The following is a 27268-nucleotide window of genomic DNA, read 5'->3' as shown; positions in this document are numbered from 1 at the left end:
TGATAAATCTCTTTTATTTCATTACAGTAGAAGAAAATACAACTTAAAGGTACTTATCATTTATTTTTGAAAGTGCCCATATATTTGTGAGTCCACAAGAATTACATACCTACAAAAAGAAAAAAATTTGGATAGTATATTTAGTTTTCAGGTTTTTTTTTTTTATATTTTGATATGTGGCAAGGCTGTGAAATTAAAGATAGAAGATGATGATTTTTAAATTTTATTGTAGGTGTGAATTATCTTTGTGGCTTTAAAATGTATAAAACAAATTCTCACTCTTAGTTTTCCAAAATGTAGGATCAATATTTTACTGTGAAAATGATATGTGTCTTAGAGGAATATTTTTATTCTTAATATGATTAAGAGTATTTTTTAAAAGTAAAATATTCATTATTTATATTTTTATAAAGAAGAAGAGATGAATTTTAAGAATATTTTATGAGAAAAATATTTTTATATTTTTGGATTTTTAAGTATTGTCCTATTGTATTAATTTTTAAATATGAATCAGACAATTAATGAGAAATTATAACTATAACAAGGCCTCATACTCTCTTCCAATACTCCCAATTTTCTTATACCACCCATCTAAAGCCACATTAAGTTTAAATTAAATAGTCATTAATGTATGTAATGAGTATGTTAAATACTTTTAGAGTTAGATAGTTCCATATTAATCCTTTTTTGGGTGTATTTTGTGAGATTTTGCTGTGTTCACTTACCAAAGTGACTTATAGTTGGAAAGTATCTAATGAGCAGCTTACTTTTGATTATGGCTACAAAGAACCCATTTATTCTAGAAACCCAGAAACTGATTTTTCAGAAAAGTGTCACAATTGAAAATGAATTAGCATGCATTTGATGTTTCTGATTAGAGTGATAATGTGTGAATAGCCATTTTTCCTTAGAGGCAAATGTGATTTGGAGTTAGATCTTAAATATGAATCAGCAGAAGGTATATTTTCATGCAGCAAAAATTATGTACTCTTGGACAAGCAGACATTTATTGCAGAAGAGTTTTGTTCTGTCTTCAAAAAGATATCTTACATTTAAATTAGCATTTGCATTTTAATTCTGTACAGTTTAACAGACAAAAATTAAGTAATTGTTTCCTTTCCACCTAATATAATAGAGCTCTACTGGAAGTAGAAACTATTAGTTACTATTAAAAAGTATTTACTAATGAAAATAATAATTACAAATAATTAATCAATAGCAAAAAAGAAAAAGGTATATGACAGAATGCAGAAAAATTACACCTTAACTTTGTTAAAGAGAAATGGAAGTGTATTCATCAGAATTTCTATATTTCTGTAAAAGTTACACTCAACTCTCAATGAACCTACTTATATCTAAGCTAGGATGTGTGCTTCAGAATGATTTTAGACCAAAGGTGAGAAAGATTTGCACCAGTAATCACTTCTGAGAATACAATAATTATTGGAAGGATAAAAAATATTACAATTTAGAACTTTGATGTGATTATAGTTAATTATTCAGCTTCTACCTTCAGAATGCATGGGAGCATTAAAAATCCTCGGGAAGTCTGTTCCTTTCATTATTGTTGTATAATGACCATGATTAGCCAAGTATAAAAATATTACTGGAGGTAAAGAAACTTTACCTTGGTCAGAGGAAGGTTCAGAACATCTTTATTAAATATTCAGTTAAGTCTATGGTAATCACCATAGGAAGGTGATCCTTAATGAACAAGTGTTGGCCAGTATGTTGTTGGTTCAAATCTTGGCAGATCTGAAGGATTGAACACAAGGAACAGGAGAAGACTTTCTGAACAGAAAACCATTAACAAACACAGTAAGATCAAAAATTAATAAATAGGACCTCATGAAGTTGAAAGGCTTCTGTAATGAAAAGAATATTATTATTCAGACAAACAAAAGCATACCATTAAAAAAGCTGCTTATAGAAAGGGAGAATACTTTTTTTACCAGTCTCACATTGAATAGTGGAATAATATCCAAAATATATAAAGAACTCAGAAAACTAGATATCAAAAACAGTTAACCAAACTAATAAATGGAGTACAGAACTGAACAAAATCCCCAATAGAAGAAAATAAAACAGCTGAAAATCACTTAAAGAATACTCAACATCTTTCACCATCAGGAAAATGTAAATCAAAATGACTTTGAGATTCCATCTTACATCTGTCAAAACAGATGAATAAACAAGTGATACCTCATGCTGGCAATGTTGTGGAACAAGAAGAAACACCATTGCTGGTGGGAAGACAAACATGTACAACTGCTTTGGAAATCAGTATGGCAGTTCCTTCAAAAGATGGATATGACTCTACATGAAAATCCAGTTGTGTGATTCTTGTGCATAAACACAAAGGATGCTTCATGCTACCACAAGGATACTTGCTCATTCATTGCTGCTTTATTCAAAATAGAGAGAAATTAGAAGCAATCTAGCTGTCCTTCCACCAAAGAATGTATAAAGAGAATGTAGTACATTTATTTTATGAAATATTGCCCCACTGTTAAAACAAAATGACATCATGGTATTTGGCAGGCAAATGCATAGAACTAGAAAAATAATCCTGAGTGAGGCAATCCAGAGCCAGGAAGATAAGTATGTTATAGATTCATTTATTTGTGGATATTAGCTTCTTAACACAATAAACAAGCTACAATCATTAGACAAAGAGAAGTTAGGTATAGAGGAAGGGACTACAGATGGCACCTTCATTTCCCTGGGAAGCAGAAATAAATTTTATGAGTGGACTGGTGTCTTTGAGTGTGGTAATAGCAGGATAAAGGAGAGAAAGGGATGAGAGATGCTGTTAGGACTGGAATGATAAGAGAGACTGGTAGAATTGTAGGCTACTTGAAGTGTATTATGGAAAGCACATGCATTGTAAAATATGAAGTTGATCTTAATAAACTCTCCAAAAAATGAGGTAAACAGAGTCACAACTAGCCATCCTTTGTCACCAAACAAAGCTTCCAAAAATGGGACTGGAATACATCTAATTGAGTTGTTGGCCAAAAGAGTCCAATGGAAACTTCCAAATGACCCAGACTGTTGGCAAGACAATAGGTTTCTCTGCATAAACTAACAACAAGGCCCCAATTGCTGAAACTAACACCCACCCAACTCACTGAAACTGGAAAGGTCGATCTGGTGTGTACATAAAACTTTCACCCCTATATCCTAGTGTCTTCTGTATGGAAAGGTATGCTCCAGATTTCCAAAATATACACATAAACATAAAACCAGTCACAAAACTCTTGGACTACAATCTGTCCTGCCTGCAAGTTATGGTAGTGCAATGGTTGTACAAAGCTTGTGAGAGCATGTAACCAATGTCTGGTTTAACTGTAGGCCCACTTTAGAAGATAGAACTCTTATTAGGTATTGCTTGCATGACCAAGAAGCAGAAAATCAATAGCCCAGAGACCTAGGGTAGAATTATTGGTAAAAAAATAATGAACACTAAAATTATACCTAATGATAATCTATCTTACTCATAACATGGTGCTCTTTTTAGGTATCATCAGAGAAATTTGCTCTGGCAGCAGAAGGGAATAAATACAGAAACACACATCCAAACAATATACAGAGACCTTAGAACACACACTCTAAATAAGATGTCTCTACTAAACACTCTATTCAATGCTTAGGTAATAGAAGAGGAAGTACAAGCATAGTAGAAACCAAAAGGTATGGAAGACATCAGGAACACAAGACACTATGAATCATTTGAGCAAAGTCATGTGAACTCACAGAGAATGACTGTGTACCAGAAAGCACTGGGCCTAATCAGGCATGTACCAGGTCTTCTGTGTATATATTACAGCTTTAGGTTTAGTATTTTTATGGGTATCTTGAGTGTATGACTGTGTGGGTCTCCGATTTTTGTGTCTTCTGATATTCTTATTTTCCTTCTCTCCTTTTTCCTTTTTAATTGTTTACTTTAAATGTGATTTTGTTTGTTTTATTATATTTTATTTTCTTATGTTTTATTGCGGTCTCTTAGAACCACATTCTTTCCTAATGAGAAGCAGAAAGGGAGATGATCTGGATGGGAATGGAGGTATTAAAAATCTGTGAAGGTTAGAAGGAGAAGAATCTGTAATCAGAATATATTATAAAAAATGTACACTTATTTATTAAAAAGAGATAAAGGGAAATACTGTATACTTTTCAATGAAATGTACTAAATCATGCATTTTCTGAAAAGGAAAATGGGATTTTAAGAAGAGAATTATTAACTGCCAAATATTTATTAGAAAATAAGTAATTCAGAAATTTCTAGATATCGAAGATTGATAATTAAAGAAATTGTAAGAGAAGATAAGTCTTCCTTCTTTTGGTAACTATAAGGTTATCTGAAATATGCTAAAAGATTTATCTAGGTTAATTCCTTTAACTCTTTCAGGATGGAGATAAAAGAAAAAGCAGGAATATTACAGTTACAGTAACTCAGGTATGACTACATATCTGAACAAGAAAAGAAATCAACACTTATTTTAAACATTAACAGCACTACACATAATCTTTTATTTGTCATAATTTCTGTAAAGGTGTAAAAGCAAAATTTGTTTTGTGGAACAACGATACCTACAATACAATCTCACTGTATTAAATGCAACTATAATCATTAATCACTATTATTTTGTATGTAAAATGTTGCCTATTGAAGTAGAGGTTTGTGAAAACCTTGGGAGGTAGGGTGAAGGTAAAGTCTACATGGGGGACACAGATATGACATTTCTGCCCAGACCCTACTTTCATACTTACTCTTGTGTGATGGCCCAAAGAGATATGAATTAAACAGCAGACTCCTTTTCTGACACCACAGATAAGCTTCTTTCCTCCACTAGTGATTTCAGTCAGATATATGCCAATATCCATAGCAACAATAGCAAAAATAATGACTGACACTCACAATCATCTATCTTTTACCAATGCTAATGGAACTATTGTTTTCAGAGTGATGGAAATTTCATTATTGTACTACACCATGTAACATTCATGTGGGCTGGAGAAAAAAGATAAAAAGTGTGGGTTAAGTGGTTGCCTGCATCCTCCCCAGGGCTCCAGCTGCTGAGGAGTTTTGACTATGCTTTCCCCATGCTGCTGCTGGCCTATGGGAAGTCACAAAACCCCCGTCTCCGGGGATGGGGGAGCACAGTCTCAGGTCCTGGGGGACCTGCAGGAGCCGGTTCGGGGTTCCTCTGGCCTGTAGAGAAGCCAGGACCATCTGATTCTCAGATTCTTGGGCACCCCAGATGCTCCTCGATGCTGCGGAACACCTGGAAAGGGGATTTTATTGACTAAGCTTCCTGGCCTTAAGGTGCCTCACTAAAATGGAGGTCTGCATGATCTGTGGTCATGTCCACTACCTCTGGAGGGGGCTTGGGGCATTGCCCTTAGGTGACTGATTGATGGCCACAGACATATGGACTGGAGAGCTGTGGCCTCCTGTCAGGAGCCTGGTGTCCAGGACCATGGCCTACCATTGGATTATCCCTTGCGCGGTCTCCAGGGTTTTAAACCTAACGGGCTGCCTTTCAAATTACCTTAAAAATGTAATAAACAAGATTTATTTATTATAAAAAATTACCTTAAATGTAATAAATTTGAGATTTCTTCATTATAAAAATGCAATTGCCATAAAATATGCTTTATCCAATCCTTGTATATCACCTAAACCTGTATGAGAAATACCATGTTGAATGGGAGACAGCTAAAACTCTTCATCTAGGACTTAGAACTAATCAATTATGTCTAATTTGGCCAAACCTAGTAAACATATTGCTGGTATTCTTAGGTAATTGTGGAAGAGAAAGAAATAAAGAACATTCCAGTTTTTTAAAGGATTAACTCAATGATCATTTTTCTGCTGCTGTCTTCTCAATTTAGAAGATGATACATATGTGAAAAATAAAAAAAAAATTTGAAGTGATAAGTACATTGAGCAAAATTATAGGTTTCGCCACCAGCACATAATGATTATAAAACCAAACTGAATTAAAAGAAATTTACACAGTAATAACATTTTACAGAACACATAAAAATACAATATCTGGGAACATTGAACTAAATGTGTTAAAATTACACTTAAAATTATGTAAGAGTGATAAAATAAATTATAGTAGATACAGCAAAATGAAGATATCCCATAATCATGGATACAAATAATAATTTTGTTAAAATGTTCATGCTACTCACAGTAATTTACATATTCAATAAAAATCCACATAAAAATACTAATAGCGTTCTTTATAACATCAAGAGAGCCACAAAGATCAAATAGAGGTACACATGTTCCCCAGTAAAAAAGCAAATGAAAGGCTAAGACTATAACTGAAGGCACACTATTTAATGAATTTCAGCAATAAAATTATCAGGGTCCTGACATAAAATGATGAGTATACTAGTGTAATATAAACCAGTGCCAGGTATAGGCAACACCTCTAGCAGTTCTCGCCAAGGCACAGATTGGTAAGAATCCATGTTAGTGCTTTGAAGCCCTCACTCTTGCAGCTATAGTTTGTGGTCCCTCCTACTGGCATGTAGGCTAAGCCAGACTAGGTCACATGATGGGGAGCACACATAGTCTTTAAAATTGGTAAGGCACCCAAGTTGCCTTTGTTTTTCAAGAATTGAAGCCTTTCTCTTCAAGAAGCCATTATTCTGTCTGTAGTATTTTGTTGTCTTTTACAAAATCTTCCCATATAATGGTTTCCTCCTGGCTAGTTTTGGCTATAATCCTGTGAATTTCCTACAAGAGGTCATTCTGAAGTGTAACTACATGGATTCCTTTAAATAAATCTGCTTGTATCTTAATTCCAAACAAATAAATTTGGAAAGTAATTTACATATTTATGAATGATTGATTTTCTTTTTTTCATTCTTTTTTTATTAGATATATACTTTATTTACATTTCAAATAATTTCTCTTTTTGTGGTTCCCTGCCATCTCCCCTCCCCCTGTTGCCCAATCAACCCCCTCCTGCTTCCCTGTCCTAGTATTCCCCTACACTGCTGCGTCAGCCTTTCCAGGACCAGGGACCTCTCTTCCTTTTGATGTCCAACAAGGCCATCCTCTGCTGCCTATGCATCTGGAGCCATGAGTAACACCATGTGTTACTATCTGGTTGATGGTTTTGTCCCTGGGAGCTCTGGGAGTACTGGGTGGCTCATATCATTGTTCGTCCTATGACACTTCAAACCCCTTCAGCTCCTGAGGTTCTTTCTCTAGCTCTCCCACTGGGGACCCTCTGCTCCCACTGAGGACCTGGGCTGGCTAAGAGTGTCCCCCTCTGTATTTGTCATGCACTAGCAGATCCTCCCAGGTGACAGCTATATCTGGCCCCAGTCAGCAAGTACTTGGGGGCATCGATAATATGATGTGGGATTTGTAACTGTATATGAGATTGGTCACTATGTAGGTAGTCTCTGGATGGTCTTCCCCTCAGTCTCTGCTCCATACTTTGTATCTCCTTCTGGGAGTATTTTGTTCCCTCTTCTAATAAGGACCAGAATATCCATATTTTGTTCTTCCTTCTTCTTGGGCATCATTTGATATGTGAGTTTGGTCTTGGGTATTCCAAGCTTCTGGGCTAATATCCATTTATCAGTGAGCATACTATGTGTATTCTTTTGTGATTGGGTTACCTCACTTAGGATGATATTTTCCAGTTCCATCCATTTGTCTAAGAATTTCATGAATTCATTGTTTCTAATGGCCGAATAGTATTCCAATGTGTATATACCAATGTGTAGATATCACATGTTCTGTATCCATTCCTCCTTTGAGGACATATGGGTTCTTTCAAGCTTCTGGCTATTATAAATAGGGCTGCTATGAACATAGTGTAGCATTTGTTCTTATTACATGCTGGGGAATTCTCTGGGCATATGCCCAGGAGTAGTATAACAAGGCACTCAGGTAGTGTTATGCCCAGTTTTCTGAGGAACCAACAGACTGATTTCAAGAGGCGTACCAGCTTGCAATACCACCAGCAGTGGAGGAGTGTTCCTCTTTCTCCACATCCTTGCCAGCACCTGCTGTCTCCTGAGTTTTTGATCTTAGTCATTCTGACTAGTGTGAGATGGAATCTCAGGGTTGTTTTGATTTGCATTTCCCTGATTACTAAGGATGTTGAACATTTCTTTAGGTGCTTCTCAGCTATTCAATATTCCTCAGATGAAAATTCTTTGTTTAGCTCTGTACCCCATTTTTTAATAGTGTTATTCAGCTCTGTAGAGTCTAACTTCTTGAGTACTCTATAAATATTAGATTTTCTATTGTCATTTTTCTTTTGTTTCTAAGATACTTTCAGAATCTGCTCAACTGTTTACTCAAAAGCCACATTATTGTAAATCAAGGAGATACTTCCTCCATCTTCTCTTCTTCCAATGTTGAATATTTTACTGTAGGTCTTTAATGGCTCAATTTTCTTACTTCTTTATAGCATTTAATTCCAAATTAAACATGGATCAACAATGGTATTTCTAAGACAAGTCAGTTTGTTTCTTGTTTTCCTTGAATGTTTTTAGAGATTTTAGTCAGATGAATTCTGATGAGTGTACTTTCTTATAATTTTTGGAACAGCATTCATTCATTGGTGAGATGTTTCCTTTTTTGTTTTTTTTTTTTTCAAAAGAACAAAACAATTTTTGCTTATGTGTATATTTGCATGTCTGCATAGGTTTATGTACATGATGTTTATGCAGGTGCCTACAAAGTTCATAGGGTATCAGATCCTCTGATCCTCTGGAAATGGAGCTACAGACTGCATAATGTGGGTCCTGTCAATGGAATATGGTGCCTATAGGAATGCTGAGCCATCTCTGTATCCTGTTGGGGACATCTTTTTATAATTTTTTATTAGACATTTGCTTTATTTACATTTAAAATGTTATCATTTCCTTTCCTCATTTCCCCTGAATACCCACTATCCCATTCTCCATCCTTCTGCTCACCAACCCCCACTCCTACTATCCTGATCTGGCATTCCCCTACACTGGGCCATCAAGCCTTCACAGGACCAAGGGCCTCTCCTCTCATCGATGTCAATATCTGAAAATGCCATCCTCTGTTACATAAGTTGCTGAAGCCATGCCTCCCTTCTTGTGTACTCTTGGTTTGTTGTTTAGTCCCTGGAAGCTCTGGGGATAATGTCTAGTATATATTATTGTGACGACCCTCAACAGAGGAATGGATACAGATAATGTGGTATATTTCCACAATGGAGTACTACTCAGCTATTAAAAACAATGAATTCATGAAATTCTTAGGCAAATATATGTAACTAGAAAATATCACCTTGAGTGAGGCAACCCAATCACAAAAGAACACATATGGTATGCACTCAGTGATAAGTGGATATTAGTCCAGAGGCTAGAAATAACCAAGATACAATTCACAGACCTTAAGAAGCTCAAGAAGAAGGAAGACCAAAATGTATATATTTTGGTCCTTCTTAGAAGGGGGATAAAAATAACCATGGACCACAGCCAACCAATGGACTGAGCATAGAGTCCCCAATGCAGAAGGAGAGATGTTTCCTAATCTCAACACTATCTGAAATTGAAAATATGATATTTTACTAGTTCAATTAAAATCTATATTATTGGTTTAGTGTTTACTTCAAAATTCTTGTCTGTTTTTTCCTTTGATTGTTATAGTCTACCTTGTTTCATAATGACAAGTAGTCTTTTATTAAATGATGCAAGAGTATAGCTAGCAAAGCTTACATGAACATGTGTTCTATTTTTATTTCCTGTCCCTTAATCAATCATCCATAATCATGACTCTATTACATCATTCCACTCTATGCCTGTGCTTCAAAAGGAGAGATATGCTGCAGATATGTAGATTTCTTTATTTGCTCGTTGATTACACTTAATGTAATGCAATTGAAATTTTATTTTAAATAAAAATGAGAGATATTCATTTAAATGAAATGTGATCATTGTAAAATCAGTAGGCCGTTTTCTAGCTACCCTATAGAAAGTTAATATTAGAAGAGTAACAAGTTAGGATTGTGGTGAAAACTAAGTAAAACTTTTCATATAAACCTGTTAATGATCGACTACAAATAGGGATGTGGATTTAATGCTGAACTGACAGACCTCAAGAAGGAAACTTCTCTAGTCCATTATATTTCCATTTATCTCTGAAATCACTATTTATTACATTGTAGTTAGTTCCTTAATATTTATTTCTTATTTCTCATTGAATTCTTTGCTCAAGGAATACAAGGAGCTTAACGTTTGTTCTCATTTGCAAAATCATCAAAAGTCCACATTTCTTGTTATATGTCCTGCCAACTATTTCCTTAAATGAACTTTCATGTTTCCAACAAAGATTAGCCAGCAGGACACAGCTTCAAGACGGACAGAAGAAAGTGAGTAAAATGTTCACATTCCCAGTACATGTATTATCAAGAGTCTTCTTCTACTCAACTGATATATAGAAGTGCTTCAGCCACTGATGTCCTGAACATGCACTTTAATTTAAAGGCTTTTGTTAGTTCCTATGAAGACTCATTTGATTCAAAATAAATTCTCATACAATATATCTTTATTATAGTTCCCTGTCCCTGTACTTCTCCCATGTTCTCCCTCCCTTCTCTGAATCTACTTACTTTCTGTGTCTCATTATAACAGAACAGAATTCTAATAAATAACAGCCAAATATGACAAAATAAAATATAAGATGATCAAAAATTATATGAAAGTGGAACACAACAAGTTAACATGAAAAAAAGAGTCCCAAGAGTAGCCACAATAATCAGCAGCCCACACATTCTCACAGTTGTGACTCCCATAAAAATAATAAGATTATTAGCTGTAGTATAAACATAGAATACCTGGTGAGGACTCATGCAGTCCCTGTGCTTGTGGCTTCTGTTTCTGTGAGTTCAGAGGAGCCTTATGTACTTGATTTGGAGGATCCTGTTCCCCTGTGTCGCCATTCCCTATGGCTCTTAAAATCTTTCCACATCCTCTTCTACAGCTTTCCCTTAGTTCTTGAAAGAGGAATTTGATAGAGTTATCCATTTAGACTTTCTCCCCTCTAAATATCTGGCTGTGGGTATCTGATTATATTTCTGTCTGATGCCAGAATATAACTTGCTGATAATGATTATAAGTCATAGCTCTCTGAGTATAGCAGAATGTTAATATTGATAAGACTTTTGGTTTTACTCTAGAACTCTGGGCCATTTGGCCTCTGGTTCGTACTTATTCAAGTAATTTTGGATATGGTTCCTTTTCCTGAATGGAAAATCAGACATCAGACAGTCACTTCTAAAATATTTGTACCACAATTCCCCTAGCCTAATTTGCGAGCACCTCAAAGAATTTGGGGCTGACTTGGTATGCTCATCTAAATATGAATTGTCCCCACTCTCTGGGCCCTCAAGTCTATCAAGAGTTAGGTGCATCTTATCTCACTGAGTCCAGACCTCACAGTCCTCCACTGTGTATGTGTTGGGGAGGGGGGTGTCTCATTTCAGCTGGTATATGCTGCCTGGTTGATGACTCTGTTGTCTGAGCAAACTCATTGGCAGATATCCCTAAATTATTAGGGATGAATGAATTATTTATTGGTATATAAATGTAACAATGAATTAATACAGCAGCTGTATTCTTTATATTTGCTAGACTCTAATAACCACACAGAAATACTAAGATTTCAATATGTGTGCAGTTATTTACCTTAATCCTCCTATGCTAATCTGACATTCCCTAAGTCCTGTCCACATAATACATGCAGTTTTATATTTTTCTAGCTCTCTCTGCTTCAGATGTTTCTTTCCATAACATCTTCTTAGATCCTCTCCTCTTCATGACTGATCTGAATCTTGCTCAACTTCTCTTTCCTTGCCTGGCTGGTGGAAGTTTTTTCCCTGTGATCTCTTCTGCCCAGTCATTGAAGATCAGTATTTATTTCCATGAGAAGCAATAAATGGCACTAACTGAGATTTGTTAAAACAAACATTGAACTTTGGTCAACAGGCTGAAGTCATGAAAGAGGAAACACAAAAAGCTCTTAAAGAATTACAGGAAAGCACAAACAAGCAAGTGAAGGAGCTAAGCAAAACCATCCAGGATCTAAAATCAGAAGTAGAAACTACTAAGAAAACCCAAAGGGAGACAACTTTGGATGTAGAAAACCTTAGGAAGAAATCAGGGGACATAGATGCAATTATCAACAACAGAATACAAGAGATAGAAGAAAGAATCTAAGATGCTGAAGATACCATAGAAACCATGGACTCAACAGTTAAAGAAAATGCAAAATGCAAAAAGCTTGTAGCCCAAAATATCCAGGAAATCCAGGACACAATGAGAAGACCAAACCTAAGGATCATAGGCATAGACGAGAGTGAAGATTTACAACTTAAAGGGCCAGCAAATATCTTCAACAAAATTATGAAAGAAAACTTCCCTAACCTAAAGAGAGATATGCCCATGGATATACAAGAAGCCGACAGAACTCCAAACAGACTGGACCAGAACAGAAATACCTCCCGTCACATAATAATCAAAACACAAAATGTACTAAAAAAAGAAAGAATATTAAAGGCAGTAAGAGAAAAAGGCCAAGTAACATATAAAGGAAGACCTATCAGAATCACAGCAGACTTTTCACCTGAGACTATGAAGGCTAGAAGATCCTGGGCAGATCTCATGCAGACTCTAAGAGAAGACAAATGCCAGCCAAAACTACTATAGCCAGCAAAACTCTCAATCACCATAGATGGAGAAACTAAGATATTCCATGACAACCAAGTTTACCCAATATCTCTCCACAAACCCAGCCCTACAGAGGATAATAGGAGGAAAACACCAATACAAGGAGGGAAACTTAACCCTGGAAAAAGCAAGATAGTAACCTTCTCTCATCAAACCCAAAAGAAGTTAACCAATCAAATTTAAAGAAATAACATCAAAAATGACAGGAAGTAACAATCATTATTCCTTAATATCTCTTAACATCAATGGACTCAATGCCCCAATAAAAAGACATAGACTAACTGACTGGATACGTAAACAGGATCCTACATTTTGCTGCTTACAGGAAACACACCTCAGGGTCAAAGACAAACACTGCCTTAGAGTAAAAGGCTGGAAGACAATTTTACAAGCAAATGGTCTCAGGAAACAAGTTGGAGTAGCTATTCTAATATCAGATAAAATTGTCTTTCAACCTAAAGTCATCAAAAGAGACTCTGAGGGACACTTCTTGCTGGTCAAAGGAAAAATACAACAAGAAGAACTCTCAATCCTGAACATCTATGTGCCAAATGCAAGGGCACCATCATTCATAAAAGAAACTTTATTAAAGCTCAAAGCACACATTGCACCTAACACAATAATTGTGGGTGACTTCAACACTGCACTTTCCTCAATGGACCAATCAGGAAAACAGAAACTGAACAGGGACACAATGAAACTAATTGAAGCTTTGGACCAATTAAATTTAACAGATATATAGAGAACATTCTATCCTAAAGTAAAAGAATATACCTTTTTCTCAGCATCTCATTGTACCTTCTCCAAAATCAACCATATAATTGGTCATAAGACAGACCTGAACAATTATAAGAAGATCGAACTAATCCCATGCCTCCTATCAGATCACTATGGAGAAAAAGTGGTCTTCAATAGCAGCATAAACAGCAGAAAACCCACATGCATGTGGAAACTAAACAATATTCTACTCAATGATACCATGGTCAAGGAAGAAATAAAGAAAGAAATTAAAGACTTTTTAGAACTTAATGAAAATGAAGACACAACATACCCAAAGCATGGGAAACAATGAAATCAGTGCTAAGTGGAAAACTCACAGCCCTGAGTGCCTCCAAAAAGAAAATGTAGAGAGCATACACTAACAGCTTAATGATACACCTGAAAGCCCTGGAACAAAAAGAAGTTATTTCACCCAGGAGGAGTAGAAGGCAGGAAATCATCAAACTCTGGGCCAAAATCAATCAAGTAGAAACAAAGAGAACCATACAAAGAATCAACAAAACCAGGAGCTGGTTCTTTGAGAAAATCAACAAGATAGATAAACCCTTAGCCAAACTAACCAAAGGGCACAGAGACAGTATCCAGATTAACAAACTTAGAAATAAAAAGGGAGATATAACTACAGAAACTGAGGAAATTCAAAAAATCATCAGATCCTACTACAAAAGCCTATACTCAACACAACTGGAGAATCTGGAGGAAATGGACAGTTTCTTAGACAGATATCCGACACCAAAACTAAATCAGGATCAAATAGATCATCTAAACAGTCCTATAACACCCGAAGAAATAAAAAGGGTCATAGAAAGTCTCCCAACCAAAAAAAAGCACGGGACCCGATGGATTCAGTGCAGAATTCTATCAGACCTTCATAGAAGACCTAACACCAATACTCTTCAAACTATTCCACAAAATAGAAACAGAAGGAACTCTACTCAACTAGTTCTATGAAACCACAATTACACTGATACCAAACCCACACAAAGATCCAACAGAGAAAGAGAACTTCAGGCCAATTTCTCTTATGAATATTGATTCAAAAATACCTAATAAAATGCTTGCCAACTGAATCCAAGAACACATCAAAACGATCATCCACCTTGATCAAGTAGGCTTCATCCCAGGGATGCAGGGATGGTTCAATATAAGAAAATCCATCAATGGTATCCACTACATAAACAAACTCAAAGAAAAAAAACCATATGATCATCTCATTAAATGCAGAAAAAGCATTTGACAAAATTCAGCATCCTTTCATGCTAAAATTCTTGGAAAGAACAGGAATTCAAGGCCCATACCTAAACATTGTTAAAACAATATATAGCAAACTGGTAGCCAACATCAAATTAAACAGAGAGAAACTTGAAGCAATCCCACTAAAATCAGGGACTAGACAAGGCTGTCCTCTCTCTCCATATCTTTTCAATATAGTACTTGAAGTTCTAGCTAGAGCAATTAGACAACATAAGGATGTCAAGGTGATACAAATTGGAAAGGAAGAAGTGAAATTATCTCTATTTGCAGATGACATGATAGTCTACTTAAGTGACCTGAAAACCTCCACCAGAGAACTCCTACAGCTGATAAACAACTTCAGCAAAGTGGCTGGTTATAAAATCAACTCAAGCAAATAAGTTGCCTTCCTATACTCAAAGGATAAGCAGGCTGAGAAAGAAGTTAGCGAAATGACACCCTTCACAATAGCCACAAACAATATAAAGTATCTTGGTGTGACTCTGACCAAACAAGTGAAAGATCTATATGACAAGAACTTCAGGTCTCTGAAGAAGGAAATCAAAGAAGACCTCAGAAAATGGTAAAATCTGCCATGCTCATGGATCAGCAGGATTAATATAGTTAAAATGGCCATCTTGCCAAAAGCAATCTACAGATTGAGTGCAATCCCCATCAAAATCCCAACTCAGTTCTTCACAGAGTTAGAAAAAGCAATTCTCAAATTCATTTGGAATAACAAAAAACCCAGGATAGCTAAAACTATTCTCAACAACAAAAGAAATCCTGGGGGAATCAGTATCCCTGACTTCAAGCAATACTACAGACCAATAGTTTTAAAAACTGCATGGTATTGGTACAGTGACAGACAATGGAATAGAATTGAAGATCCAGAAATGAACCCACACACCTATGGTCACTTGATTGTCGACAAAGGAGCCAAAAATATCCAGTGGAAAAAAGATAGCCTTTTCAACAAATGGTGCTTGTTCAATTGGAGGTCAGTATGCAGAAGAATGCGAATTGATCCATTCTTATCTCCATGTACTAAACTTCACTCAAAGTCGATCAAGGACCTCCATATAAAATCAGACACACTGAAACTAATAGAAAAGAAACTGGGGAAGACCCTAGAGGACATGGGCACAGGGGAAAAGTTCCTGAACAAATCTCCAATAGCTTATGCTCTAAGATCAAGAATTGACAAATGGGACCTCATAAAATTACAAAGTTTCTGTAAGGCAAAGGACACTGTTAAAAGGACAAAACGGCAACCATCAAATTGGAAAAGGATATTCACCAACCCTACATCTGATAGAGGGCTAATATCCAATATATACAAAGAATTCAAGAAGTTAGACCCCAGGGAACTAAATAACCCTATTAAAAAATGGGGTACAGATCTAAACAAAAAATTTTCACCTGAAAAATTTCAGATGGCTGAGAGGCACCTTAAGAAGTGCTCAACATCATTAGTCATTAGGGAAATGCAAATCAAAACAACCCTGAGATTTCACCTTACACCAGTCAGAATGGCTAAGGTCAAAAACTCAGGAGACAGCAGGTGTTGGCGAGGATGTGGTGAAAGAGGAACACTCCTCCACTGCTTGTGGGGTTGTAAGATGGTACAACCACTTTCGAAATCAGTCTGGCGGTTCCTCAGAAAACTGCACATGCCACTTCCAGAGGACCCTGCTATACCTCTCCCGAGCATATACCCAAAAAATTTTCCGGCATGCAATAAAGACACATGCTCCATATGTTCATAGCAGCCTTATTTATAACAGCCAGAAGCTGGAAAGAACCCAGATGTCCCTCAAAGGAGGAATGGATACAGAAAATGTGGTATATTTACACAATGGAATATTACTCAACAATTAGAAACAATAAATTCACAAAATTTTTAGGCAAATGGTTTGATCTGGAAAATATCATCCTAAGTGAGGTAACCCAGTCACAAAAGAATACACATGGAATGCAATCTCTGATAAGTGGATTTTAATTAGCCCAGAAGCCCTGAATACCCAAGGCACAAATCGCATAACAAATGACTCCCATGAAGAAGTATGAGAAGGTCCTGATCCTGCAAAGGATTGATCTAGCATTGGAAGGGAATATAAAGACAGATAAAAAAAGGTGGGAGGTCATTGGAGAATGGATGGAGAGAAGAAGGTTTATGGGCCATATGGGGAGGGGGGATCCGGGAAAGGGGAAATCATTTGGAATGTAAACAAAGAATATAGAAAATAAAAAATATTAAAAAAAAACAAAAACAAAAAAAACAAACATAAGACAGGAGACTCTTGACATAAATGTTACAATGTCATGTCCAGATTGAAATAAGATACAAGAACAGAGAAATTAGCATTTGAATAACAAAAGGATAACCTTTTTTTTGTTTGTTTTGTTTTGGTTTGTTTTTTTTTTGTTTTTTTGTTTTTGTTTTTTTTTGTTTTTCTCGAGATAGAGTTTCTCTGTATAGTCCTGGCTGTCCTGAAACTCACTCTGTAGACCAGGCTGGCCTTGAACTCAGAAATCCAGCTGCTTCTGCCTCACAAGTTCTGGGATTAAAGGTGTGTGACACCACCACCTGGTTAAAGGATAACCTTTACATGGTGCACTAAAACGTGCCTACAGATACTCAACATGTGTCACAGGTAACTAAATAATTGAATTGAATTTAGAGGCATAATACAGTTTCATTAAAGTAACTGTATAATTTCCCTTAAGTTGGTTTTCTTTTTTTCTCAACACATCATTTCCAATATTGAAAAAATTATAATCATTAAGATGCTATAATGATTTAAAGGTTGAATATATTAATGCATTTTCAGTTCTTAGCAAAATATTAGGACTAAACATATATTAAGTACTATAATTATCCCAATAATAGGTAATGATAAAAATACTCATCATCTAAGGCCAAAAGTATAAAGATTTTCCTAGTACTAGGTGGAGAAATATAATAGAGAAACAATAAGTGAGTTTAGATTACTAGTTTACACAATTCAATTTTAATTTTCCAGCAATTAACTCATCTGGTCATTATGAAGATCCTACTTAACTTCCCAGAGGTTTTTCTCTCAATCTTATTCAAGTGCAAAAAACCAAAACTATTTGAGACTATTTTCTACCAGATCACATGCAGAATATAAGAGCTGAAGGATGTGTAATTATATAGTGAAATGTTGTATTCTTGCTACAATATACCAGTATTTTTCATTAGCTCAATGGAAGTGTGGTTACCAACAAACCTGAGCAAGTTTGAGTCATCAAAATGCCAGAATGGATGAAGCTGAGGCTTGAACCCCAACTATACCACTGCAGCTATTTTCAGTTTATGGCTGCTGAGTAGAAAGTGCTGTCTCTCTTTGAAGTAGAATGTCTATGCTTCAATGCTTTGCCCCCAATTCACTTATATCTAGGTAACAGGAATCAGACTCATTGGTTATTAAAAATAATAAGGGAAAGAAGAAATATAGTTCAGTAGAATAAATGTTGCATGGAATCCAGAGGGAGTTAAAGAAGAGTTGTAGAAACAGATGTTATCAAAATAGATTAAGTAAATTTGCTAAATTATCAAAAAAGTAAATAAATATATTTTAAAGGTACTAAAGTCCACTGTGAGATAAATCATTCCTCTAATAAAAATGGTTTATTCAGTATGGGATATTATATAAAATGGTGGTCATTAGCAAAACTTTAGCTATCTTAGCTTTTCTTTAATGTTCACACAATGATGAAATCAGCTAAAGCTGCATTTCTCAGGATGCTTTCAGATCATGTTGAGTCATGGTTTCACTGTTTTTTAAAATGTATTCTGTACAGAATGAGATGTCGTTGTTATCTTTACACTATACTTCTTTGTGTGTAATATTGTGTTTCTGAGCTCTTTATTCTGTACATCATTCATTGCTACCACAACTACACATGTATACAACACACATACAAACACATACAAACACACACAAATACACACACACACACACACACATAAACACACACAGGAAGAGAAGAGAGAAAAAGTAGGAGGGATGAGCTACAAGAGTAACGTTAAGCTTAAACTCTGTGAGGTCAAAATTCTGAATTCTTTATAAATATCTACAAATATTTTGAATTTTTTCTTCCAAATTCAATTTTGTATCAATACGTCTGATATTTTATTTTTGTAGTGTAATATATTCAACAGGAATACTACTTTTAGAATAGGTGATATCTTTGTCAGTATTTCAAATTTTTATTCAAAAACATATATGCCACTTTATATTATTTTAAAAATTCTTTGTTAGTTTTATATAAGTCTTAGTACTTTACATTACATTAAACACACCTACTTTTTAAACTAGCACTGCCTTTAAATTTTTCTTTTGACTTTAGTTCAAAGTTTGTAGAAAGACTTTTAACTAAAGAATCATCAAAGAATTGTTTCACTGGTCCTCTTACAAAAGTACTATCAATATACTCTGTCCTGCATCCACATCTCCTATACTTTTATGTATAGGAGAAAATATTTCAATATAATCATTAGTTTCATAAAATACTCCTAAAAATTAAAATTTCCTGTTCCTGAAATATAATTGTTATACTTTAGCAAGCGATGTTGTCATGGAAGTGGTTAGCCTCCTTGGAAATTAAATAAATGAAGTATATTAGCATATGATGTTATATATTGTATATTATTTGCAGAACATTTATAATGATGCCCAAGCCTTCTTTTTCTGAGCCAGTGATGATGGATGACTCAGGAATTGTAGTGAAGAATGATTGTGTTTCCTACCTGTTGTGACATTACCTTCATGTCTCTCTTTTTCCTTCCGTTTTTATTTCTTTCACTTACCTTTTCTTCATTCCTTTGTAATAAGTGATTTCTATCTGTGGTCTATTCCCATGAACCCTATAGAAAATAGGTATATTACCATCATGTTAGCACATATAGCATATAAACATAGAACCAGAACCCTTACTAGATAACTCCATGGAATATCATAAATAAAAGAATAATAATAGTTGTAATATGAAGTTATCAACTTAACATGGCAACTTTGCCCGAGACTCCATATGACACTGGAATCATTTTGCTACTTTAAACAATAAGTACACCGTTTTTCAGCCTTTTGGCTAAGATCAAGTGTAGACAATAAGTACAACATGGAAGAAAATAATTAATGGAGGTAGATATGGTATTTGAATATGTTCATAGTGATTTGAGGCATCAATATACTTTAGCAGTCATTATCCTCTAAAGTAAAGAGACTATCATTCCATTACAGTGTGAGTTGAAATTTTCTCATGGGACTTATCAATCATTCTGACTTGAGAAGAATCTGAAATTGTGCCTTATTTGTATATCATACAATATTATTGGTGGACAAGAAAGGCTTAGAATTATATGGAAATCAAATCAATCCTGTCATAGTCTGACACAAATTATTATTGATGCAAACATAAATGAATAAAACCATATCAACTCTAAAGAAGGATTAGAAAAGTAAATTTTTAAAGAAATTTTGATAATATCCATTTTATTTCACCAAGTAGAATACAGAGAAGCAGTTTTCATAATTTAACTTCAAGCACTTATAAATATCCAATTTGAACAATTTAGGAAACATCGATACACTGAAATACTTTAAACTTATCTCCTAACAGATATGAAGAACTAATTCATAATTTTTCTAATTCGAATTTTCTTTTGGTAAAATATAAAATTCAACTCATTCTATATGATGAGCAGAATGTTTGATGGTTAGTTTTCAGAATATATATTTTAAATATCATCACTAAAAGGCTTAATTACAGAGAATATCATAAAGACATATAGACAGTTATTCCAAAATTTCACTTTTATTTGTCCCCTTGATATCATTTGCCATAGAAATACATATATTTCTTTAGATATAGATAAATTTTATTTATAAAATATAAATAAAATTTTAAATTTTATTATAATTAAAGTTTATATATTAAAGTAAGCATGTTAGATATTGAGTTATATCTGTCATTAGACAAATCCTTCTTACAGTACTTATAAGTTAATTACACACTTCAAATACTACTGGATGAGCATGTTCTTTAAGAAGCATTAATAATAATAAGTGCATTACTGTTCACCATAATTTTCTTCAAAATTGACATTTATATTAGCCTATATTATAGCCTAAATTTGCCATACTATACTTTATATAAATCATGCAGTTTAGTATATCCATCACTTCAGAGGTTACATTTTATTTTGTTGGGGTTTTTTTGGGGGGGTGTATTTAGGTTGCTAACTTTTTGTTTACTTTTTTCTTCTCTTTTTTCTTTTCTTTCTTCCTTTCTTTCTCTCTGTCTTTCTGGTTCTTCCTTCCTTCCTTCCTTCCTTCCTTCCTTCCTTCCTTCCTTCCTTTCTTTCTTTCTTTCTTTCTTTCTTTCTTTCTTTATTTCCTTCTTTCTTTCTTTCTTTTTTCTTTCTTACTTCATTTTCTGACTTTTGAAGAAACAGTTTCCCTGTATAGGCTTAGCTGTCCTGGAACTCACTCTGTAGAGCAGGTTAGTGTTGAACTCAGAGATCTGCTTGCTGCTACCTTCCAAGAACTAGGATTAAAGTTTTATGCCACCAATGCCTGCCTGAGTTTTCATTTTTATTAGAAAATTTTTTATGAAGAAAAAAAGTAAGTTGAATTACTCTATTGGAAAAAGGTCTTGTGTTTATTACTTAAAACTTCCTGTTAATAAGACTGTACTATCTGAACACATCTACACAAAACCATGAGTTTCCAGCATGATTCACAGTGTTTCTTTACTGCATCAGAATACCTATACAATGATTTTTAAAGCAAAATTATTCTTTCTTATGAAAATAATTTTTATGGCATACATGTAATTCAGATCAGTCCTGTTTAGGTATTCCTTCATCTGAATTGAAATGTATGTTGGTAACTTCACATGCCTTTATTTCTGTAGATAACTTGTAATCTGATGAGCTACACCACCACCTGACCTTTGTATATATTTTTCCAATTATTGACACTAATCATTTATACAATCACATTTTACTAATGGCTATAATATCATTTTTAATAATGTATATATTATTCTAGACACATAAGGTGATGCTTTAAAAGAATCTAGTTGGTTTTTCAATATAAAATATTGGATTTCTACTTCTACTTTTTAATTCAACTACTCTTCATTCACATAACTTTTAAGATTTTACATTAGAGTTTTATGGGTGGACATAAATGTTACTTGCAATGTTCTATGCTATATGTTTTAAAATAAAACATGATACTTATAATTAATATTAAATAAAACTGTAAAATCATTCTTAATAACATTAGCTGCTAATGTCCAAAGAGTCCCCTATCCCAGAGAAGATAATGGTGGAGGCACAGAGTAGGACTCTGGTGATGATCGCTTTGAAGTCTAAGGGTCTCAGGGCTTTCTAACTGTACTGAAAGGCTGATGGTAACTTCTAAAATGTCCTAGAAACTTTCTCTTTCTTTCTGAGGGTAAAAGACTCTGGCTTAGGTGATTAACACTTGCAGCCTAACAGAGGAGGATTAAGCACTGTGGTCTTTGTTCTATCTCAGCAGGAAGAGCTGGGCTCTAACTTTCAGCCTGCTAGTCAGAAGTCACAGGGAGAAAAATTGGACACTTAAAGTAGTGGTTATTGAGTTTATTACTAAGTTGTAAAAAATTTTCATTTAAAGCTATCTAAGGGGAAAAGGAGTAAGATCCTTAGTGGGGGGAAGGAAAAAAATTCTTCTAGGTGGGCAAAGGTAAAAAGTGTGTATGTGTGTGTGTGTGTGTGTATGAGAGAGAGAGAGAGAGAGAGAGAGAGAGAGAGAGAGAGACAGAGACAGAGACAGAGACAGAGACAGAGAGACAGAGAGACAGAGACAGAGAGACAGAGAGACAGAGAGAGGTGTTCTCTCTTTTGTCTTCAGTACTTATACATCTTTCAGAATACATGATCACATGTTACAAAGTTCATCACAAGTTCACACAAAATATCAAGTCATAAATTTATATAGAAGTTTGCAATAGAGAATGTTTACATGCATATCCATTAGGAGTAATTATCTAGCTAAATATCTATCACTTGTCTTTCAAAAGTTCATTAAAAGTTTAAAACCATAACTAAGTTTTTAGTGAAGATTTGTATAGATAAACACAGTCAATATTTTATCTTCTGTCCTAGCACCTATAATAAATGCTAGTTCCCTTTTTATGACCTTTGGTTAACTGTTTTTACAGCCTCTTGGAATGTGCTCTGAGTAGGAGAAAGTCTGATTACTATCTAAGAACAATTAACTGGTGACACTTGGGAGACTGGCAGAGTTCTCATTGTAGTTTTGACTCTCAGAAAAAGACCTAGTATCAGTCCCATTATAAAAGATCTTAATAATCACAGATATAATGCCAGGAATTCTTATAGGATCATTAAAATTTAAGTCATTTATTTGTCTACATAGTATCTCTATAATACAGTACATCTTCATGGATCTGCAGAGATCTGCTCCAAAGGGGTGTGCTATTACTTATTGATTATTATATACATTTAATAATAACAGGAAAAGCATATTAATAGCAGGAATATTTCCTAAAATTATTCCCTCAAAGCCTTGCCTAATGAGGGCTTATCTGTTGGAGATTATATAATAATCCGAAGCAGGCTATTTCAGGATGATCACGTGCCAGTGTATTAGCTTGCCCCATTATTGCTCCCTGTAATTAGCTAAATTAATCAAGTCTCTTCGGATTCTTATGTGGAAAAGTAGCTTTTGTCATTCATTAATTTATTAGTACTACCTCTTCAGTATATACATACATTTCTTCAGCATACTTTTACGTTTGTTTTTATATTGACAAATTAGAAGTAAATATGTTAAGAAACTTTCAGACACAAATCCTGACTCTCCCATTTGGAAAATATTTTCTGGGAAAAAACATCTTATAAAAGGAAACGCACCCACACACACGCACATACACACACACACACATACACACATATATACAAACACACACACACACCCACTCATCCTACTCATTATATTTAGTATTGTTTGCATGCCAGTGTGTTTGGGCAGATAAAATCATACTAGAAAATGTATTCCATTTCTTCTACAGCTAGCAGACAGAGTCTGCATTTCTCATGGGGACAGCATCCATAAAACAGAGTAAGACCTATGGAGGCAGTGAATCCATGTGACTTGTAACTTTAAAATATATTCAGAATACTGTGATCAATTACTCCTTTATTCCTGATGAGTTGCAGTAGCCCTTTCCATACATACTGTAGCCAGCCTCAGAGCTTCAGCAAAAGCCTGACCTTGTGAGAGTCTCTGTTCAGTTCTCACTGCCTGTTCTATCAGCATAACATTTTGTAAAGAAACTTTCTGCCCTCTGGAGGTAGGAGGTTGTGGGGAACAATCCAGAATGCTCCAGAGATCTGGGAGGTAAGAGACTCTCAGTATTCAAGGAGTGACCTTAGATGAAATGACTGACAGTAGGGAGAGAGAATTTATAGAGCTCACCTCTAGCGGGAAGACAGGGCATCAAATGAGGGAGAGGCATGCTATCGACAGTCACAACTCTGACCCAAATTTGTTCCTGTCTGAAAGAACTACAGGGATGGAAATGCAGAGGAGCCTGAGAAAACGAAAGTCCAATGACAGGCCTAAAGTGGGAACCAGCTCAAGCGGAGGTCCCAAGGCCTAACACTATTACTGAGCCTATGGAGAGCTCACAAAAAGGGGCCTAACATAACTGCAGTCCAGAAGATATAACAAGCAGCTGAAAGAGTTAGATGCAGATATTGCACCTACGAATGGAAAGAAGCTACTGACCCCTGAAGTGGAATTAGGGAAAAGCTGGAAGAAGATGAGGAGGAGTGCAATCCTGTAGGAGGACCAGCAGTATCAACTAACCTGGACCCCTGAGAGCTCTTAAACACTAGGCCACCAACAAGGCCGTATATACCAGTTGATATGAAGCTCCTAACACAAATACAGCAGAGGACATTTGAGTCTGGGTTCAGTCTCAGAAGATCAGAAGATGCACCTGACCCTCAAGAGACTGGATACCCCAGGGAGTTTAGAGGTTTGATGGGTGTGGGTGGGTTGTTGGGACATGCTTGTGGAAATAGGCGTGTGGTGAGGAGGTATGGGATGTGGAAGAGTTGGAGAGTGGACCATAGGGTAATAAAATCTGGAGTGTACATGAGTAAATAAATATTTTAAAAAAAGAAACATCTTTTGGCAAATACATGTTGGGGATTAAAGGTAATATGTCTTCTTATTTCTTCATTATGTAAAGTAAAAGAAGTGTCTTTAAAAAACCTTTTTAGATCTGCCTGCCTCTGCTTCCTCCCAAGTACTGAGATAAAGGCACACCATGAGAGCATGCCAACTGGAGAAGTTAGAGGGTTCCAGGTCCACTGCACCCACAGGAGACTGATTCTCTGTTCCCAGCACCTGAGACTCTCTGCCCCTCCCTGATTTATGACCAGTAAACCCTACCCACTCTAACTGCTGAAGTTAGAAGACTCAGGACCCCCACGTTTGGTGTACTTTTCCACCGCCTAGCACATCCCCATGGTAGTGAAACGCAGGAGCAAAATCTCTTGGCCCTTCCTCAAGCTCCTTTTGCCTCTTTCAGTAAATGGTGCTGGCAAACCAACATCTACAGACAGAAAAGTGAAATTTGATTCATATCTTTCCCTTTGAAAAACTCAATTCAAAATGGATCAAAGACCTTATTAATGTATGAAATACTCACATTTTAGAAGAAGCATAGGGAGACATTAGGATAGGCAAGACATTCTGAACATAAAAACAGTAGCAGGGCAACTTGATGTGGTCTGACTTATCTGTAGCCATTTGTATGCAGCCTCCAGGTTGCTCATAAGGTGAAATCATGTTTGTCCATTTATTAGGAGTTATCACTCTGACATTAAAGAATGGTACTTCTTTAGTTTTGCATCTGGGGACAGGGAACAGAGTAGCATATTTTACATACCAAAGCAGACCTGGCCTCCAGGCTCTTCCAGCATCCCCAGTCCCTATTTGGCATATCCTGCCCAATCATGAAATTTCCAGCCCAGAGGCTGGGCTACCCTTCCCCCAGAGGCTTTTTCCTATTTAATCCTATGTAAAATAAAGTCAGCTATAACAATACTATTGATATTTATACTGCTTATTCATTTCTTGTTTCTCCACCTGGCCCCTCATTTTTCTTCATATATTGGTTCCATAAAAATATTAAATAAAAATTGAACCTTGTATCAGGTTCTATTATTGGACAACTCAGTGCAAGAGAAGAACTATCCAGTATTAAAAAAACACATAAAGAGATTTTCCTCTCATGTAGATCACTATATTTTTCAACATAAATTTTTTCAACATAATATTCTTATTATTTGGGAACAAGGCTATATTATATGGAAAAAAATCCATCTTCTGTTCCCCAATTACTTACTGGAGAAAGGTCAAACTCCCAGTGGCCAGTCCTTGGAACATAAGTAAGTCTTGCCACTACCTCACCAGAAGCCACAATTCTGCTCAGTGTTGCCTCAAGAAACCATGTGGAAGTCCACAATCCATGATGATGAGGCTGTTATGGGTGTTATGGGTAAGGAAGAAGCTTTTATAATGGTATCAATGACTGAAGGCTCATAATTGAGAATGAGAGACAATAAAGGAAGACTTATCAGAATTACACCAGACTTCTCACCAGAGACCATGAAAGCTAGAAGATCCTGGGAAAATCTCATGCAGACTCTAAGAGAACACAAATGTCAGCCAAGACTACTATACCCAGCAAAACTCTCAATCATCATAGATGGAGAAACCAAGATATTTCATGACAAAGCCAAATTTACACAATATCTTTTCACAAATCCAGCCCTACAAAGAATAACAGGAGGAAAACTCCAATACAAGGAGGGAAACTACACCCTGGAAAAGCAAGATAGCAACCTTCTTTCATCAAACCCAAAAGAAGATAACCACTCAAATATAAAAATAACATCAAAAATGACAGGAAGTAATAATCACTATTCCTTAATATCTCTTAACATCAATGGACCCAATTCCCCAATAAAAAGATATAGACTAACAGACTGGATAAGGAAACTGGACCCTACAATTTGCTGCATACAGGAAACACACCTCAGTGTCAAAGACAAAAACTACCTTAGAGTAAAAGGCTGGAAGACAATTTTAAAAGTCAATGGTCTCAGTAAATGAGCCAGAGTAGCCATTCTAATACCAGATAAAATTGAATTTCAACCAGTGGCCTGGTTCTGGAAAGACTCAGTGTAGCAGTATAGGGCAAAACCAGAACAGGGAAGTGGGAAGGGGTGGATAGGAGAACAGGGGGAGGGAAGAAAGCTTATGGGACTTTTGGGGAGTGGGGGGGCAGAAAAGGGGAAATCATTTGAAATGTAAATAAAAAATATATCGAATTAAAAAAAATCAATCCAAGTTGGAAGCCATTGATGAGAGTCATTCAGAAATCA

This window comes from Apodemus sylvaticus, chromosome 5 (assembly GCF_947179515.1).
Source record: "Apodemus sylvaticus chromosome 5, mApoSyl1.1, whole genome shotgun sequence".
Taxonomy (NCBI): Eukaryota; Metazoa; Chordata; class Mammalia; order Rodentia; family Muridae; genus Apodemus; species Apodemus sylvaticus.
Note: the sequence above shows the minus strand (reverse complement) of the source record.